Here is a 16657-nt window from a genome sequence, read left to right on the forward strand (position 1 = left end):
CCGCACTTGATATTTTCGAGGGCCCATTGTTGTATTTGCAAGTGTAGAGGTGTACGCGCAACCACGGCCGCGCTGAAACGCTATAGCTCTGTGCTCGTGTTCCAGCGCAGCCGTGGCGCCACATAGCGCACATAGCGCAACCGAGCCGCACACTCGTGCCGGCGAGTGGAGCAAGAAGGCGTCAAGACAGTATGCTGCGTGCGACGGGGGCTTGGGGGGAATAGCATTCTAGCATTTTCTATACAAAAAATGCTATAGAACGAAAAGCATGTACAGAATACCTGATTAACTCAAGCAAGCTAGGTGACCGTAGTTGTCACCGTCCCGTTTCAAAGGGGATGCCAATGAATCATCATCGTCATCACGGGGGTGCACGCGCATCGGCGACAAACTCTGTGACTCTGGACGGCCTCACGTTTGACCTTCGCTCTGACCAGGCAAAGAGACGCTTGGCATTAAAAATGCCAAGCGGTCTGTCTTGGCATTAAAAATGCCAAGACAGTCTGATAGCATTTACCAATAATACGTGCGCTATGACGATTCGTTGGAGTCTGCTCTGACGAACCGTTCTATGGCGTAGGGAAGTTCCTTTTATCGTTACTGGACGGCTTTTTTTTATTTCTTTTCTTTTCCTTCCTTTTTTTTTTCTTTTTTTGCTAGCGCGGATGAGAGATCGCTCGCGCAATACTCCATGAGAGCCAGGGGAGAAGGGTGGTGGCTTCTCCTCTGCCGCATTTTGAAGCGAACCAACAACATACCGCGCATGCACGCTTCTTACGAAGATCAGCGACGGACCTTCAGACGAAACAGCATGTTGACTCTGCACAGACACGTGACGTCGACGCCGCGTTCACTACGGCGACTAGAGACGTGGACACGAAGCGTCTGCAGAAGAGCACAGCTGCCGCACAAGCCTCCCTGAAAGAAGGTAGGCAAAAAATAATAATAAAAAAGCAGAGCAGCATTGGTGGGCATACAACATTACCTGTTTATCAGGTAGAAAGTAACTTTGAAAGTCAGCACGAATGTTGCCTATGAATGTCATGTATAGTAGTAGTCTATTGCCATCAGCTTCGTTCTTTTTGTATTTTTTTTTTTGCTAGGGCTTTTCAAGAGCCTTCAGTGTGGATGGTAGCGGTTAAATTCCATTACGAGCGAAAAAAAAAATTTAAAAAAAAAAACATGCCGTGACCAGGATTCGAACCTGGGTTATTGCGGCCACAACGCAAGGTACTAACCACTATACGATCACGGCTATCCCGCAGGACGAGGCTGCTGGAAAGAAAATGCTGATGGTGCGCGTTCATAATAATAACAAAAACCGTTTTGATACAACGTGGGTTAGGTGTGTCGGTTTTTATTTCGTTTTTCTATTAGTTCTACGCTCCGTTTGTTGGGTCTACACACGGACGGCGGGAAATTTGAATACGGCTACAATGTTGCGACGTAAACAAAAGGGCTATTTCGTTAACAGCTCAAAAACTTAGTTTTTTCGGCGTACGCTTGTTTTCTCTACAGTGTGTACATCATAAAGAAATGCTAACGCTATGCTAGAACTAAGATAACTATACTAAATTGTGTATTGAAGCTCTCCTTGCATGCAGAAGCTCACGTGATAAAGGAACATAAAGTATAAACCGCATTCACGCGATCTTGCGCGCGACAGCGACAAGCGACGCGATGGAGATGGCTGTCGCGGTCGCTCGTCGCCTACAAGTCGCACCGCATGCGAGCGACGACTTTGAGCGACGTCTCCCCGGTGTTGCCGGTATGAGGGCAGCAAATACTCGCCGAAACTGGCGTGACGCTTGCTTTATTAATTTAAGTTGATGTGTTTTAGAGTAAAGAGCAGCATAAATATTTCTAAAGGTCTTGCACTACGTTATCAAGGCCAAACCCCATATGCGCGAAAATGCACGCGACAGCGACGAGCGACGGTATGAGCGACGAAACAGGCCGTTCGCGCGACGTGTCGCGTGGTCGAAATCGCGCGATCGCTCGGTTTCTCAAATTTGAAATCCGTCGCCCGTCGCCCGGAAGAGCTGTGCTCAAGCAGCCAATAGTAAAACACCGGAACAGGATGTACAGCAGTGACGTACTGCCGGTTGTCTCCACGCGCGGTTTTCGTCGATTGTCATGTCCTCCTCTCCTCCTCTACGCCCGAGTCACGTGCACACAGCGAGCAAATAAAGTAATGTAAATAAAGCACTTGCATATAAAAACAATACTGCAGGGCAATGATAAAAAAATTTTCTGTATTACTGTGCAACAAAACATTATTTTACACTGCGTACCGCTGTCAACGCGCCTCATTTGGTACGAGTAGGCGCCCTCATGCCAGCAACAATGGAGATCGCTCGCTGAAGCCGTCGCGCGAATGGGGTTTGCCCGTGCAAGCGACAGCTTGCGCGAAGGCGATCTACGTCGCGTCGCTCGTCGCCGTCGCGCGCATTTTCGCGCATATGGGGTTTGGCCTTTATCCTTGCACGTATCAAAATCTAGTCGTTTGCTCATTCTGTGCGACAATCGGTAGTACTTGACTGATGTATATCCAGTTCCGGCTTCACGCTATTGGCTAGTCGCTTATAGCACTTCCGGGCGACGAGCGACGAATTCTAAATTTCTAGAACCGAGCGATTGAGCGAAAAGACCAAGCGATCTGTTCGCGCGACGGCCCGTTTCGTCGCTCGAAGCCGTCGCTCGTCGCCGTCGCGCACAAAATCGCGTGAATGCGGTTTGGGCTTAAGTATTAAACCTTTCTGGCGTATTGTTAGCATACCAAACGCTAAGGAAAAGCTGGGCGAAAATGTGGCAAAAGCGAATGCGCCGCCATGTTGCTACCACTCATTTATGTAACACTAGTAGAGTGTACTAGAATACTTGAGTAGTGGAAAGAGCGGCGGGCAGCATGTGAGGCACTTGATGTTAACGCTACCAGGTGGCGCCAGCAGCTCCTAACCGAGCTGCTTTCAAAGCATTGAGGAACTTGCAACTTTCATTGAGGAACTTTCAAAGCATTGGGGTTTAGGGACAGTGAAGGCAAAATAGACTTTAAGCGGGTAGAAATAACCAAACAGAGGTTATCTGATTGGTGGATAAAATTAAGGCAGGGGTGAACTTTCACCCACCACAAAGTACAAATTATGTTAATAGTCATGGCTAGGTGGCGTATGCCACCGCCCGATTTAAAGGGTTCAGCCTCATCCATCCATCCATCCATCCATCGAGCACCAGCAAGCGCTCGAAAGCGGTCAGGCAGCCGCAAGCACGGAAGTTTTCTTTTATTATTACTGCAGTTATGCGTAGTACTCGCACTGCAAATGTCATTGATAGCTTATGAGCGAATTAATCAAAGCAATATGACTTCAGCAGAGCTAAGCTTTCGTCAGATTACCTCCGCTGAGGAGACGGCGCCAAGGCACGAAGTGCGTGAAGCTTCGCGCTTACAGTAAGAAGTCGTCTTAGGAGATCTTGCGTGGAACGGCGATGTCTGCGTCGATTTACTGGCGTGTTAATACGAACAGCCCCTGTGAGATGCATACATCACGTCCCGAGTGCACACTCCGGGCACTTCGTACTCCCGCTCGTTCTCTTATCACAGGCACGCGCCTTTGCGGCACTAACAGACAGCAATTCCAGGTGTTCTGCGCGTTTCTTTTTTTTATATTTTGGAGTAAATTTTTAATTAAATCACGATACCATTATGAGGCACGCCGTAGTGTGGACTCCGGGTTAATTTAGACCACCTGGGGTTCCTTAACGTGCACTCAATGAACGGTACAAGGGTGCTTTTGCATTTCGCCCCCATCGAAATGCGGCCGCCGCGGCCGGTATTCGATCCCGCAACCGCGGGCTTAGCAGCGCAGCACCAAAGCCCCTACGCCACCACGGCGGCGTAATGTTTTGTCTCTGGAGTGGCAAACCTCTCCTCTTTTGTTACGGTTTTCTCTTGTTCCTCAAACACAAGACGAAGCTATCGTTTCATTTAATACTGCAGCATATAAAATGCAAAATTGATGGGAAAAAACATTTTTTACAGACCAACTGTTTATTTAAATCCGTTGGTTCAAGACATGCGCACCAGGTATAATCACAACACAATTTGTTCAAAGCTGTTGTGCGTAAACTGTTCACACGAAAGTTTAAAGGAACGGAGTAAGGTTCCCTGAAAACCAAGTACGCTCATGTGCAGCGGCTTAGCTTTAGGTAGTTAGCAGTTTCCGGTTTCTGGCACCCAGCGCGGTTAAAAGCCCTTACAATGAAGTGCAGACGGGTAGTCGCAAACCGCCGACGTATCCGAGTGTGGCCTAATTGTCTTTGCGGTGCAACTTCATATTCCACTGATTTCGTTGGGCTTCGTCTTTCGGGGCTTTAAACAACGACAACGTCCGTTCATTTAGCTCACGAAATCCGGGGTACTGGCTCTTGCAACCTCATCTCATCTCCCAATTGTTGGCTCATACCCACTACGGGGGATTGGCCAAGAATCAGGTGATTTCAACTATGTTTATTAGAATTTAAACAAAAACTAAATTTGTATAGCATAAATTAGAAAAATACCATAAAGAATTTTAAGATAAAATAATTTTGACATAAAAAAGGTAAATAATAGGAATAATTCATAATTCTAGAAATCCAGCAAGGTACTCTTTTTGTGCCTCTTATGAAACTGTAAACTCCAAGAAAAGCATCCTTGTGGCTGTGTCCCAGTGAAGTCACCCCAAAAAAGACAGAATCGTGGGCGAGGTTAGTCTTTCGAAATGGAATTTCTAAGTGTTTTATCAGTCTTAAAATTCGGTGGCACAACAGAATAACTTCTTGTTGGGCGACTTGGAGTTTACAGTAGCGCTCGTCTTTCCTTTCCTCTCGTCTTTCGCTGTTGTCTTTTATTTCGAGTTTTGCGCTAATAAGTATCATGTTCGGTGGCAGAAGAGGAAAAAAATAAGTGATCAAAGAATTCAGGTGCATTGCAAAAAGAACATAGAGGTGACACAGCGAGACCAGACCTGTGTAAGTAAAAATGTAGAGGCGGTATATGGCATCTCAACTTTGTAAAGGAAACTGACACCGATTATTGTTCTACGGTGAACAAAGATAGTGGAAATCAGAAGCAGGCGTTAAAATAGACTTTGCGGAATGTTGCGATAGCGCAAGAAAATCTAACGTGTCGGAAACGCGGTAAAAGAAGCAGAAACTGCGTCCGCAACCTCACTGACAGCCGCTACTGCGGCCGCGATCTCCTCGATGATGATGATGATGATTTATTGGCATCCCCTTTGAAACGGGGCGGCGACAAATAGTCACCTAGCCTGCTTGATTTAATCAGGTATACTATACATGTTCTTTATCTAGCATTTTTGTATACCTATCATTATTTTTCTTTTTCAAAAATTTACCTTGTACCGCTGCCTATGATTTTAAGAGATCAGGTCGCATCCATCTTTTCCCTACTTTTTTTCCACCAGTACTCCAATCGTCTCTTGCTGATCTCTACGGCTGATCTGTTTATATGTTTCCCTCCACTTTAAACCCAAGCGCTTCTGGGAGTTGCACGTTACCTACGGTTCTCGCTGGGTGGATCCCGTCGCATTCCATTAGGATGTGCTGAGTGGTCTCTGGATCTCTACTGCAGCATACACATGTCTCATCTAATTTCGAATATTTGTTCCGATATGTTTTCGTCCTTAGGCAACCGGCTCGAGCCTCAAATAGCAAGGCACTGCCCTTTGTGTTATCGTACAGATTTTCCCTTCTAATTTCTTTCTTCTCATTCTTGTAAATCTCCATTGTCCTTTTCGTTTCCATTCTTTGCATCCAATTCACGGTCTCTATTTCTCTCACTTTCTTTCTGATGACCCCTGGTTGTCTATTTACAGTTTCGATTATCCTGTACTTGGTTGCCAACTTCCTTGACCTCTTCCTCCATTCTGTGTCCACGCTTTTCATGTAGAGATACTTGTGCACTTTAGCCGCCCATTTATTTTCATCCATGTTCCTGAGCCTTTCTTCAAAACTAATTTTGCTTTGTGCTTCTCTGACTTCAAAAGAGGCCCAACCCATGTCTCCATGCACTGCCTCATTTGTCGTATTACCGTGTGCTCCCAAAGCCAACCGGCCTACTGATCTTTGGTTAACTTCTAAACCCGCCAATATATCCGATTTTAAGCATATAATGGCATTTTCGAATGTTAGCGCTGGCACCATTACTCCTTTCCAGATTCCACGCACCACCTCATACTTATTGTGGCCCCACAGTGCTCTGTGTTTCATTAATGCTGCATTCCGCTTCCCCTTTATTTTCAGATTATCTTGGTGGTTGCTTGAGTAATTCTTTCCTTCGTTTATGTGTACGCCGAGGTACTTATATTGCTTCACTATGGGTATTACTTGCTGTTGAATTGACACCACGAAGTTACTCGTGTGCTCATTAAAGATCATAATCCCTGATTTCTCTGTGCTAAACTTAAGGCCTAGATTTGTCGCTGCGTTCCCACAGATATTCGCAAGTATCTGTAAATCTTTTTTATTGTCCGCTAGTAGCACAACGTCGTCTGCGTACATCAGTCCAGGGATCTTCTGTTGCACCATTTGTCCATTACGCATGTAGGATAAATCAAAACCTAATTCGCTGTTTTCCAGTCGTCTTTCTATGCCCTTGACGTAAAGCGTGAACAACAATGGTGACAGAGGGCATCCTTGCTTCAATCCTTGGTGAATTCCCACCATTTCATTTCCTTTTCGGCCTTCCCATGCCACTTGTACTTGGTTGTCTCGATATATCTTCCTCAGCAGCTCCACGAAATCGTCATCTATGCCTTCGTATTGAAGAATATCCCACAACAATTCCCTGTCTACGTTGTCATAAGCTCCTTTAATATCTAGAAATGCTATCCATAAAGGTCTTTTCTGAGCTACTGAAATCTCTATGCACTGAGTTAGTACAAACATATTGTCTTCTAAGCGTCTGCCTGGCCTGAACCCATTCTGTAGTTCCCCCAATACACCGTTTTCCTCGACCCACTTCGACAGTTCTAATTTTATGGCTTGCATTGCCATTCTATATATCACCGACGTTACTGTAACTGGCATGTCTTATCCTTATCTCCTTTGCCTTTGTAGATAAGATTCATCTTGCTTTCACGCCATCCAACGGGAATATTCTTTGTTCTAATCACTTGCTCTATGGCATTAGTCAGCAGTGCCTTGCTTTTTGGACCGAGGTTTTTGATTAGCTGTATTGGGATTTCATCGGGTCCTGCTGCCGTGTTGTTAGGGACATTTTCTGCTGCCTTTTTCCAATAAAAGCTTTCTATGCTGAATTTTGATCTCTCAGGCCTCTCTGTTGTTGCTGGATCTGTTGTCTGAACTACGCTTTTTCTCGTACCGAAGTTATGCCTGATAACGTCTGTGATGTACCGCAGCGCATCATCGCCTTCATAGATGTTACCGTCTTCATCCCTTATAGCCGTTTGCGAGTTTCTAGTTGGAGCTCCGAGTGCTTTTATATGGTTCCAGAATCTTTTTGGGGCGCCTTTGTCTCTTTTGTGAATGTTATGCACCCAACGTTCACTTGCGCATTTAATTTTCTCTTGCACGAGCTCACTCGCAACCCTTTTCTTTTCTCGGTATGTATTCCATCTAAGGAGTACCTCTTCTTCTTGTAATCCCAACTTTTTGGCTTCTCGATGAACCCTAGATGCCTCTTTACGCTCTTCTATAGCTTGTTTAATTTCCTTGTTCCACCACTTACGTGGTTTCCTCTTTCCAATCCAACAATTGTATTGCCGTGTCCGCCTTATTTCATGCTGCATAACCTCCACCAGTTCCTTATATTCCCAGACTGCTGTAGGAAAAGCCTCAATTTTCTTCTCTATGTTGTTTGCGATCTCTGTTATTTGCTCGTCATTCATTTTTAAAAACTCTGAGGCTATTGGTTCATGTTCTGCGCTGGTATCTCTCCCAAACTTTAATGCTAAACGTCTATGATCGCTTCCCAGGCTATTTTTTCCATTTTCGTCTATTATCATTTGGTCCAGTTGTTCGTAGACCATTTCTGAGACTAAGGCGTAGTCGATACATGACTGCCTGTTTCCGCATTGCCACGTTACTTGTCCATGACACTTGTTCTCCCTGTTAACTACTATAAGGTTCTGTTCATCACACAAATCCAGCACTAGAGAGCCGTTGTAATCAGTATATCCGTCTAAATCGTCCATGTGCGCGTTCATATCTCCCACTAATATCACCTGGCCCGAGTTACTGAACTCATTAATATCGCTTCTAATGCAATCGACCAATTCCTTATTTTTTTCCCTGCTATCACTACCTGTCCACAGGTAAGCTACTCCCAGCCACGTCTTTTTACCTTGCCATGTACCACTAATCCATAAATGCTCTTTACATGTCTCGTTTACCCTTCGCCACTTCAGACCTCGCCTAATTAGTACGCCTACGCCTCCGCCTTTCCTTGACCCGGTCATTCTGTTGCACCCTTCCCATACAAAGTTGTCAATAACAGGCGGCTGCTCCAAATCTCGTAGATGCGTTTCGGTCAAGGCGTACACACTAATCGCTTCATCATTCAGTTGCGTTTGAATTTCCAGCCATTTTTCCTGCTTACGACCACCCTGCATGTTAATGTAGCAAATTTTACCTTCTCTATTCTTATCCTTTCTGCGTCTTTTCCTGACTCCTGGTCGCCTAATTCTGCCCTTTACTGGTGTTTCGCTATGTTCAATACTTAATCCTGCTTCCTGATTGCCTGGGGCCCGCCTAAAAAAGCTACAGCTCGTGCCGCGAATCGATTTCCGACCGGTGTTGCTACACTTTCACTAAAATGTATCCCGTCACGCACAAAAGCGCCTTCGCGGCCTGCTCGGTGCACTTCACGGTTGATGTCAATGGCCGTAAAATTCATTGCTTTAGCTAGAGTCCAAATTTCCCTGTTTACTGCAAGAACTGCCCTTTCAATTTTATAACCCTGCCTTTCAACCTCTGGCACCGTGCACACCGCGATTTGTACTTCTTTTGAAACATTCCGCAGGTCGGTGACCCCTTTGGCTATTTGCTTTGTGATTCCTGCTCCTCGTCCGTTCAGTACGTCAATCACTCCGCCCATTATCACCACTAGGTGTCTCTCCTCCATTGTGTCCCACATGCGTTCCTTGGCCTTCGCGATCACCTCTCTAATCGGCTTTCCCGGAAGCGCGCTAACCTGGACTCGTTCGTCTGCCCCTACCCTCTCTGCTATCGCCGGTTCTACTTTACGCATGTTGGAATCCCCAACAAAGACAACTCGACGCTTTCCTTCCCCCTCGCCGCCGAAAGCTGCCCCCGAAGTCACAATGCCCTCCCCTCCTTTCTTATTCTTGCCCTTGGCTTTGTTTTCTTCCCCGGCCGCGTCAGTGCTATCCCTTTCGTGACTATCACTGACGTTTGCGCCACTGCTGACCGGCGTGGCGGGTTCGGCTGTCTCTGCACTCGCATCGGAGCCAGCTCCGTTCGCGGTGCTCGCCTCGATGCGTTCATCATTGCTTTGCAGAATGGTGGCGCTCAGCTGGATTTCTGCGTTAGCTAGCTTTTCTTCTGCCTCCTTCCTCTGCTTCTGCTCGATTTGAAGTTCCTTTTCTAGCTTTCCAACCCGCTTAGCTAACTTATCCTTGTCTTGCTCTAGGCGGTCTAGCCGCGACCCTAGCACACACATCCTACAGATAAAATCTGCACCATTCGCTTCGCGTGCTGATTTAAACCGCGTTTCTTCCAGCGCGTAGGAACGCTCGCACTCAGAACAACGCACGCGTGGGTTCCCCCTAGTACCAACCATCATCTCGTACTAACAAGGCGTAGATGTGGAAAAGAAAAAAAAATTTCTTTACCTACTTTTATCTAAGCGAGAAGACCAAGAAAGTGAGAAAGCATTAAAATAATTTATAAAGATTGTTTGGCTAAGCTAACCCTCCTAAAAAAACCAAAAAGTGAAATATAAAATAACAAAACTTATCTCTTTGGCACGCTGCTCCTGCTGCGCTGAAATGGCACCTCGACTCGACACGTCCGCTCCCGTCGGCTTCACTCGTGAGAGTGAAGCCGACGGGAGCTTCACTTCACGAGTGAAGCTCGTGAAGTGAAGTTCACTTCGGTTTTTTGACGCCAGCGCCACGCGCGGCGGTTACAGATGTGGCAACAGCTCTCCAATAGGCCGCGCCGCGCGCTCTTTCCACTACCCAAGGTATTCTAGTACACTGTAACACTAGAACTAGAGTGTACTAGACAATGGTCGAGTGGGCCGAACGGCACTCTGGCGCTGAGGCGCCGCGTGTGGAAAAATAGTGCGAGGGCGCTGCGAGCGAACTGGATTTAGGGTGCCTCGATGTCCTCCTCGCCCGCCGCTCCGTACAGGGTGGAGACATTCTTTGACGGCGTTGGTGCCGCCAGAACCGGTTCGTTCCAGCCGCCGCCGCCATGTTCATGCCCGCCGCGCACGCTGCCCGGTGCAGGTGGTAGGACATCGCTGCGACGAGTTCGCTGGGTGTCGTCGGTACAAAATGCCTGGTCTAAGATCTACGAAAGACCTGTGGCAATTGACACCTCCTGACAGCTGACATAATAAAAACCTGCATGGCGACTGAAACGTCATGACAGAAATCACGTGTCTACTCGTCACTTATTGACCTCTTTTCTTTAGCACCGGCATTTTTTAATGTAATAGGAATTTCCAGGGCTGCATAAGAACATGCTGACAAGCAACACAGAATAAGAAGTAGTTTAATGATTTGAAAATGTAGAGAGGTCGGCCGGAAAATGGAACATCTGGCCTGCTACTCTACGTAAAGGAAGGGGAAGAGGGAAAGAAAGAGGGTCACATTGGGGGATGACAATGGGAGGAACGAGGTGAAAGGATACATTGCATAAATTTTATCACAATCGTGAGTCCAGGCCCGTGTCGCCTAAGAAACGTGAAATAGCACGCATTGTCTCTAGCGTCTGCCAAGTCTGTGGCCGACAGTGGTCCATTGTATAAATGCCTCAAGGTAGCTGCCAGTGTCAGTCTTGCGCGCGCATACTCAGGGCACACCACGAGCACATGGTGTATAGTCTCTATAACACCACACACTGAACAGTCCGGGGAGTCTGTCCGTCCAATGATGTATTTGCGCGTGAAAGCGACGCCTAATCGCAGTCTGTGTATTAGGCATGTATGAGGGCGTAGAATTCCACGCAGAACAGGAAATTGCATATCGGGATCCAGCCTTTTAAGGCGGACGTGACGATCGTCTAGCTGTGTCGTCGCACTCATTAATTTTGACAGGAGGCATGTGATGTCCGGTCTAGAGAACGGCACTACAGTTCGTAGGCCATTGCTGAGGGCGCGCTTTGCTTCAGCATCGGCCATCTCATTATCATTGAGCCCACAGTGTCCCGGGATCCATTGGAACACTATGCGGTGGTGTTTTTCTTGAGCGCATGAAAGTAGCTCGGTAATCTGTAGTGCCAGAACTTGATATGCGGTGTGGCGCAGGTAGCATCCCAAAATTTGCAGCGCGGGTTTTGAGTCCGTGAAATGCACCATTCTTGAGGTCTTTCCCCGCAGATGTGGCGAATCGCTTCCCGAATAGCCACAAGCTCTGCAGCGGTTGATGTTCAGTTGTGATCTATAATGAAGCCTCGAGTCATCTGCTGGGCTGGTATCACCACAGGTGCTGTCGATGCATTTGGTGACGCGGACCCGTCTGTGTAAACATGAACATAGGTCTGGTATTCTGACCAGGTGTATGCCAGAGCAAGTTGTTGTAGTCCGCTAACGGGAACTAATGATTTCTTTAGTATGCCGGGGACATGCACGCATACCGAAGGTTGAACCATCACCCACGGTGGTTGGACGGGGTGATATGGAAGGGCATAGCCTGTTGTTATGTGGGGTAGATGCCAGCGGAGTGCACTTGTGAAATTGCTGTCCGGCCGCAACACAGCAACACAGGTTCACCGCGTAACTGCCCGAATAACAGCAATGCTGGCAACGTAGCAATTTTTGCATTCCTCTACGAACGCTTGTGTTAAAAGCATTATTTCCCACTCTGAAACAAAGTCAGTGATTGCCGCGCAACCTAATTTCTGTATTTACAGCTCGTAAACAAAACACGCCACGCTGATGAGCGGTTGCAACGCGTTTTACGAGGGTATTTCCAGACGACAGCATTAAAGCGCCACTAAACAGAAACTGGAAGTTCAGCTGGAATAAAAGAGGGGTCTTACGGAATGCGCACAGTTTTTGTTCGGTGCAAAACGATGTCTTATTAGTGGAGAAATTCGTAATCGAAGTCCAAATATCTCTTCCTCAATTTCTGTCGTCCCTGAATCGGTATTGTAGGATCCTTCAGTTTTTTGCTGTTTACTCGCTTATTAAAGCTCTGTTCGCAGTAAGAATGACACGACTGTAATCGTAACAGGACTGCAATCCACCAGTATACAGCTCAACTTCCAGTTTCTCGTAAGTGTCCCTTCAAATAACGTGACGAAGATTATTTAGCTGTTCCGTTAAATCGGATGCCATAAAATATATTGCTACTTTACTGTCATGACGCGTTAGTGCCTGTTTGAAGTGCTGTCGTCGACAAAAACAGCGCATTGCTTCCGTCAAACCGCTCATCACACGCGCGCCTACAACGCGCCGCTCGCAGCGGGCAAGAACATGGCGGACGCCGTAGCAGACGACGCAGTTGTCTCCACCCTGTACGGAGCGGCGGGCGAGGAGGACATCGAGGCACCCTAACTGGATTAAGGGTGCCTCGATGCCCAGCGCCGCCGCCCAGGGTGGAGACAACCCCGCTGGCGCCGCCATATTGTGTCACACGAGCTGAGACTCAGCTACGCTTGCGTTCATAAAGTGTTACTCGCGGCGCGCTTCCAAGTGCTTTGCCTTGATGAGGATTTTTTTATTGGTGTCCCATCTGCATATCTTTATAACCAATAGCCGTTAACTCGTCGAAGGTCGAGGACGTAAATGTATGGCACCGGGAACATGCCGCAAGTTGCCAATTCAATCACATTTAATATGCCGTGTGTATGTTTAAATTCGCACAAAATTTTTTTTTGCGCTTCGATGCTTGGTATATAAGGTTTGCGACCCCCTGTGTGTGGAAGTTTTTCTTTTTCGCTGTTGTATTTTGGTTTACAAGTCACGCCTCCTTTACCGTAGCCAGCCACTCGCGCACGGTGGTTAGTTTCCCTTGCGTTGCGCGTGCTCTTCGCGTTCGTTGCAATTATTTGACGATATCTACGCGCAACTTTTGCTTTTTTTGCCCACAAAACTGTGTGCTGACAGGATTAAGCTGGTGTAAAAATAATTGCGATGTGAAAATAAGGTTTAGTTAGTGCTGTAGAGAAAAATGTAACGTAACTTGTCTGTGTCAATCTTGCGTAGTACACACAAGAAATCAAACGATGCACAAAATACATTTACTTATAATGTCTAGTACAATCAATCATGAAAGAGATATGTACATGAAAATTATATGTACTGTGTGGCGCCTGAAGGTTGTGTTGAAAGACGAGATAAAAAAATTAATTCGCAAGGTAGGCTCGACACACACAATTCGGGGTAGGCAGAGTTTTTTTTTTTTTTTATTCATTACATGGGGGGGGGGGGGGTTCAAGTGAGTGCCTCAACCTTATTACACACAATATAAATCGAAAACAAGAATGCAAACAAGAAAACGCAACCGCGGGTAATATTAATCAAGATATCCAGCCAGATATCCAGCCAGAATACATGCATCAGCTACCATCGAATACGTCGCATCAGCCAAACACATCGATGGCGAGTACAGAACATTTCATAAATAACCATTAGAACACTGATAACTACATTGAAAAAATAAACAACACTGCATACATATCACGTACAAAAACCGTAAATGAAACTAAGACAGTCAAATACAGATTAGCAATGTTTTTCACTTAGAAAATATAGTCCATGATGATGTAGGGCTGTTGACTTTAACAGACGGCGCCCATCCTGTCGATTTCCCTCGTACTGGTCCTCTTCAAAGTGTTTCTAAGTACAGGTAAAACAACAAAAGTGATTATTGATATGAAAAGTTGCCTTGTAAATACAGAGAACCCATTACAGTGCTTAAAAATAAATTTTAGCAGAAGCAATGCTGTATTACCTCGCTTCACACGTTTCGAAGAAATGCACAGGCTACAACAGACACCATGCCAGAAAGCGCCGAAACATTTTGGTCCCATGATGCCCCTTAACTCTACTACACCTGGGCATACCGTGCACAGGCACTTAAAGACCGTCACAGTACCCACTACGATCGGGAATGAGCACGAATGGCCATCGGCTTACGATCACCACGCTACAAATATGTACAAGTCTAAAAAATCAGCTATGTAACGTAACACCCTGAGGTCCGCAAGATATCTCCTGAGAAATCAGAGAAAATCACAATGTTTCGCTTACCACGTACAAAACAGCCGCTCTCCCCAGACGAAGCACTGCGTTCTTTAGTCCCAAATAACCAGTACCGAAAAAAGAAAAAAAAAGGAAACAAGAGACACACACGATGTGTGCTTCCCGTGAAAAAGGAAAATAGGTGGCTTACGTGACGATTCGTAGCTAATGTAAGACTATTTCGCAGCTAAGCATCTTCGTCAGTCCTTAAAATAAGGGTACAGACTGCGCCCATCAAAACGAAAAAAGCCTATGCGACGCGCGCTCGCAAACCATACGCTACTCAGACAGCATCGGTGCAGTGCTTACTTAGTTCGTGAGCGAACGTAGGTACGTGAGCGAGGATCACAGAATACTTTCTTATTTAAATGAAAAACACGGTGCGGTAGTCTAAACATTCTTGACACTTACCTCGCAAATGCAGGAGTTATCCGTTGCCTTCCAGTGATCGCGCTTTACTTGGGCTTCCCATCTCTTCCGTCGCTCTGGGTCCCGGGGGAAGCGAAAACAACGCAGTCCTTTACGCGTCGATCCGGCGCACTTGGGAACACAACAGCCCGTCATGTCGACACGATGCACTTGATAGCTTGTCAGTCATGCGGCTGAACACTGTCTAGCAAGTAGAAGCGTCCGCGAAGCATCCGCGCGCACTGTGCCTCGAACTCAGCACCGGCACCAAGCAATCGCAACGGCTCGCTGTAACACAATATGGCGTCGCAGCGAGAAAGCCGCGGCGCGGGGGCGGTCAAAGGTTGGCACCACCCTGAACGGCGGCGCTGGCATCGAGGCACCCTTAAAGTCCCTAAAAAAAACTAAAGTAGCGCCATTCGTGTCGCCCATGCAGGCTCCTCCTCTCCCGCGTGTCTTGCAGATTGTAAATGGAGCCAGTTGAGGGATGGCATGGCTGTTGGCCGAAAAGATGGGCTTGTTCAAATCTTTCCGCTAAACGGACTAGAGCGCTGCGGTCTAAAGCGATTCATTGGAAGAGTGTTCGAGAAATAAATACGGCAAGTATCATGCTTTGTAGACCAGTGAAATAATAAAAACGCTTGCACTGCAAAAAACATCACCTCAAGCAAGCAATACTCGATGCGAGAGCCGACCGTTTGCTTGCGGACGCCCTCGGCGCTGACGCTCTCGACGGCAGCGCCACTATCGCCGTCTAAACTCAGCGGCGCTAAGAATCTGCAAGCATGACGCACTAGCTTTTCTGAAGGTAGTGAAGGCGCCATTTTGTCTGTCCACTGCGTTGTTTATTTTGGCACGCGATGCCGACCCGAAGAGCCGCGAAACGAGCGCGCGTTCCACAGACGACACCTGCGTACCGTTCGCCGAGCGGCTGCCCGAGCGCGGCCGCGCGCCGCTTTCGCTTTCGCGTCCGTAGTTTCCTCCTGGACGCTGTAGGGGCGCTGCTGCAGCTGCTGAGAGAGGAGGCAGAGGCGAAGGGGTGCGGTTGGCGCTACTTTATTTTTTTTTAGGGACTTTAGGCACCCTAACTGGATTGGGGCGGAGACGCGCTCCGCGGCATATTCAACGTACTTTCGTTGCGAGCGCCGAGGCCGATTGCGCATAGTACGCTCTTAAAATAGTGCTTTATTTCAACTGTAAATGTATGTTTACACCATTTTGCCAAACATATATATTTGAGGCACGGATTATACAACGCGACGTCTTCAATTTTGCTGTCGTTGTCAAGCGCGTCGTCTGCTAGCGAGCGCGCGTTCGCTACGCGGACGCTGGCGGACGCCCAGTTTTTCTCGCAGAACCTCTGTGAAGTAAATTTTTTTAATATTTTAGTTGCTTCGGTGCGCCCATGAACCCTTACGGCATGTACCAAGTGTAGTTTTAGCCCGGTGAACTGCTGTTTTTACCACTGTCTTCCAAAAGTAACTGGTATCTGTGCAACATGAAGCTACGTAAGAAAATTTTATTATTGATTTCGTGTCATTTTACACGCACTTCTTGTTGGTGGATATTGATCAGTGACAATAATCGAAGAAAACAATATTAGAGTGAAATAAACCAGGTTTATTAACTGCGTGGCGCGAAGAAATAACAAATATTATAAATGCAATAATTGAAAAAGTGAGAACTCCCGGCCGGAATAAGCGCACGTGTTTGCAGTAACAAACACACTTATTAGTGAATACTAGAAATAAACTCTCATTCGTAGAAATAATATTCATAGCAGGCAAAAAA

At 46.8% G+C, this 16657-nt stretch overlaps 1 non-coding gene across 1 annotated transcript; it reads right to left on the minus strand.

Moving 5' to 3' along the window:
* Positions 1 to 1183: 1183 nt before the first annotated feature.
* On the minus strand, positions 1184 to 1255 carry Trnah-gug (transfer RNA histidin (anticodon GUG)). Its single transcript has one exon. It is a non-coding gene; the product is annotated as a tRNA-His (tRNA).
* Between the last annotated feature and the right edge of the window lie 15402 nt (positions 1256 to 16657).

Source organism: Dermacentor silvarum, chromosome 1 (assembly GCF_013339745.2).
Source record: "Dermacentor silvarum isolate Dsil-2018 chromosome 1, BIME_Dsil_1.4, whole genome shotgun sequence".
Classification (NCBI taxonomy): domain Eukaryota; kingdom Metazoa; phylum Arthropoda; class Arachnida; order Ixodida; family Ixodidae; genus Dermacentor; species Dermacentor silvarum.